We start from the raw sequence: 4,503 nt of genomic DNA, 5'->3' as shown, positions 1-4,503 counted from the left end.
GCCCCGGAGCCAAGTAGGCGCCTGGAGGAAAGCGAAAAAAAACTTTAACTTTTTTTGACCACCAGGGGTGGGGGGGTCTCGTGCCCCATCGGGTGCCCGCCCCGAGTGCCTCTCATGGCGGATACGTTTTCACCCGCGAGCGGGAGACACATGTGGTGCACATGGTTCATTGGGCTTGTGTGGTATGGGCAAAACCACTGTAAAGTCATACTGCCATTGACTTCCATTCATTTTCCCAGGATGACTTATATACTCTATGGTAGCTGTCTGGTGGACTGGGGGTCGCGACAATGTTACGCTTGTAAATCAGAAGCTGGGAAATGCATTGGGAAGCTGGGAAAACCGTTTTTCGAGCTCATTTTCGGTTCCGCCGAACGGATTTTGATCAAAATAGGCTCATTCGAAAGGTATTAACCGGGGGCACACGGAAAACCGGGACTTATAACGCGCACGTGCGCGTGCGCGAAACCGGAAGCGAAAGAAAACTTCAAACGGAGCTACAACCGTGAACGGAGCTGAAACCGGCGAAAAATTTCAACGCACGCCGTCGCGCCCCACTCCAACTTAAATAACAAAACTGTCCCTATCGAAATCGGTTGGATAAAACGGAAACGGGAAGCGAAAGAAAACGTTAAACGTCTACACCGAAATGGCCATAGTCAGTTCCAATGAAAAAACAACTCTCACGTGTGTGCCCCACTCTAAAGCAGTGTATAAAACTATCCCCAGTGAAATCAGAGCTACACAACGAAAACGGGAAGCCAAACAAAACTTTAAACGGACCCACCGAATTGGATATCATCAATCCTGGGAAAATAACCACACACACCGCTGCCCCCCGTGCCAACTTGAATTTAGAAACCGTCCCCAGCGAAATCCCACGTTCGGGCGAATAACTGTGAATTTTAAGCCCCCGTTTCTCTCAAGCTGGAAACGTGCATTCAAAGCTGGGAAAAGGTGCTCATTGACAGGCATCTCCACTTCGGGACCTCGTAGCACCTTCACCCGGGTGGCGTTGGAAAGGTCTGGGCGAGGGGCACACGGGGAGGTCAGGCTCGCCACGCGCACGCGCTTCCCCGCGAAACGGGAGCCCAAACAAAACTTTAAACGGACCCACCGAATTGGGGATCATCAATCCTGGGAAAATAACCACGCACACCGCTGCCCCCCGTGCCAACTTGAATTTAGAAACCGTCCCCAGCGAAATCCCACGTTCGGGCGCAAAACTGCACGTTTGGAGCCACATTTTGTCTGAAGCTGGAAACGTGCATTCAAAGCTGGGAAAAGGTGCTCATTGACAGGCATCTCCACTTCGGGACCTCGTAGCACCTTCACCCGGGTGGCGTTGGAAAGGTCTGGGCGAGGGGGACACGGGGAGGTCAGGCTCGCCACGCGCACGCGCTTCCCCGCGAAACGGGAGCCCAAACAAAACTTTAAACGGACCCACCGAATTGGGGATCATCAATCCTGGGAAAATAACCACACACACCGCTGCCCCCCGTGCCAACTTGAATTTAGAAACCGTCCCCAGCGAAATCCCACGTTCGGGCGCAAAACTGCACGTTTGGAGCCACATTTTGTCTGAAGCTGGAAACGTGCATTCAAAGCTGGGAAAAGGTGCTCATTGACAGGCATCTCCACTTCGGGACCTCGTAGCACCTTCACCCGGGTGGCGTTGGAAAGGTCTGGGCGAGGGGCACACGGGGAGGTCAGGCTCGCCACGCGCACGCGCTTCCCCGCGAAACGGGAGCCCAAACAAAACTTTAAACGGACCCACCGAATTGGGGATCATCAATCCTGGGAAAATAACCACGCACACCGCTGCCCCCCGTGCCAACTTGAATTTAGAAACCGTCCCCAGCGAAATCCCACGTTCGGGCGCAAAACTGCACGTTTGGAGCCACATTTTGTCTGAAGCTGGAAACGTGCATTCAAAGCTGGGAAAAGGTGCTCATTGACAGGCATCTCCACTTCGGGACCTCGTAGCACCTTCACCCGGGTGGCGTTGGAAAGGTCTGGGCGAGGGGGACACGGGGAGGTCAGGCTCGCCACGCGCACGCGCTTCCCCGCGAAACGGGAGCCCAAACAAAACTTTAAACGGACCCACCGAATTGGGGATCATCAATCCTGGAAAATAACCACACACACCGCTGCCCCCGTGCCAACTTGAATTTAGAAACCGTCCCCAGCGAAATCCCACGTTCGGGCGCAAAACTGCACGTTTGGAGCCACATTTTGTCTGAAGCTGGAAACCTGCATTCAAAGCTGGGAAAAGGTGCTCATTGACAGGCATCTCCACTTCGGGACCTCGTAGCACCTTCACCCGGGTGGCGTTGGAAAGGTCTGGGCGAGGGGCACACGGGGAGGTCAGGCTCGCCACGCGCACGCGCTTCCCCGCGAAACGGGAGCCCAAACAAAACTTTAACGGACCCACCGAGCTGGGGACGGCTTTTTCCGGGAAGATAACCGCGCACACCGCTGCCCCCCGTGCCAACTTGAATTTAGAAACCGTCCCCAGCGAAATCCCACGTTCGGGCGCAAAACTGCACGTTTGGAGCCACATTTTGTCTGAAGCTGGAAACCTGCATTCAAAGCTGGGAAAAGGTGCTCATTGACAGGCATCTCCACTTCGGGACCTCGTAGCACCTTCACCCGGGTGGCGTTGGAAAGGTCTGGGCGAGGGGCACACGGGGAGGTCAGGCTCGCCACGCGCACGCGCTTCCCCGCGAAACGGGAGCCCAAACAAAACTTTAAACGGACCCACCGAATTGGGGATCATCAATCCTGGGAAAATAACCACACACACCGCTGCCCCCCGTGCCAACTTGAATTTAGAAACCGTCCCCAGCGAAATCCCACGTTCGGGCGCAAAACTGCACGTTTGGAGCCACATTTTGTCTGAAGCTGGAAACCTGCATTCAAAGCTGGGAAAAGGTGCTCATTGACAGGCATCTCCACTTCGGGACCTCGTAGCACCTTCACCCGGGTGGCGTTGGAAAGGTCTGGGCGAGGGGCACACGGGGAGGTCAGGCTCGCCACGCGCACGCGCTTCCCGCGAAACGGGAGCCCAAACAAAACTTTAAACGGACCCACCGAATTGGGATCATCAATCCTGGGAAAATAACCACACACACCGCTGCCCCCCGTGCCAACTTGAATTTAGAAACCGTCCCCAGCGAAATCCCACGTTCGGGCGCAAAACTGCACGTTTGGAGCCACATTTTGTCTGAAGCTGGAAACGTGCATTCAAAGCTGGGAAAAGGTGCTCATTGACAGGCATCTCCACTTCGGGACCTCGTAGCACCTTCACCCGGGTGGCGTTGGAAAGGTCTGGGCGAGGGGCACACGGGGAGGTCAGGCTCGCCACGCGCACGCGCTTCCCCGCGAAACGGGAGCCCAAACAAAACTTTAAACGGACCCACCGAATTGGGGATCATCAATCCTGGGAAAATAACCACGCACACCGCTGCCCCCCGTGCCAACTTGAATTTAGAAACCGTCCCCAGCGAAATCCCACGTTCGGGCGCAAAACTGCACGTTTGGAGCCACATTTTGTCTGAAGCTGGAAACGTGCATTCAAAGCTGGGAAAAGGTGCTCATTGACAGGCATCTCCACTTCGGGACCTCGTAGCACCTTCACCCGGTGGCGTTGGAAAGGTCTGGGCGAGGGGGACACGGGGAGGTCAGGCTCGCCACGCGCACGCGCTTCCCCGCGAAACGGGAGCCCAAACAAAACTTTAAACGGACCCACCGAATTGGGGATCATCAATCCTGGGAAAATAACCACACACACCGCTGCCCCCCGTGCCAACTTGAATTTAGAAACCGTCCCCAGCGAAATCCCACGTTCGGGCGCAAAACTGCACGTTTGGAGCCACATTTTGTCTGAAGCTGGAAACGTGCATTCAAAGCTGGGAAAAGGTGCTCATTGACAGGCATCTCCACTTCGGGACCTCGTAGCACCTTCACCCGGGTGGCGTTGGAAAGGTCTGGGCGAGGGGCACACGGGGAGGTCAGGCTCGCCACGCGCACGCGCTTCCCCGCGAAACGGGAGCCAAACAAAACTTTAAACGGACCCACCGAATTGGGGATCATCAATCCTGGGAAAATAACCACACACACCGCTGCCCCCCGTGCCAACTTGAATTTAGAAACCGTCCCAGCGAAATCCCACGTTCGGGCGCAAAACTGCACGTTTGGAGCCACATTTTGTCTGAAGCTGGAAACCTGCATTCAAAGCTGGGAAAAGGTGCTCATTGACAGGCATCTCCACTTCGGGACCTCGTAGCACCTTCACCGGGTGGCGTTGGAAAGGTCTGGGCGAGGGGCACACGGGGAGGTCAGGCTCGCCACGCGCACGCGCTTCCCGCGAAACGGGAGCCCAAACAAAACTTTAAACGGACCCACCGAATTGGGGATCATCAATCCTGGAAAATAACCACACACACCGCTGCCCCCCGTGCCAACTTGAATTTAGAAACCGTCCCCAGCGAAATCCCACGT

Source organism: Osmerus eperlanus, chromosome 4, assembly GCF_963692335.1.
Source record: "Osmerus eperlanus chromosome 4, fOsmEpe2.1, whole genome shotgun sequence".
Taxonomy (NCBI): domain Eukaryota; kingdom Metazoa; phylum Chordata; class Actinopteri; order Osmeriformes; family Osmeridae; genus Osmerus; species Osmerus eperlanus.
Note: the sequence above shows the minus strand (reverse complement) of the source record.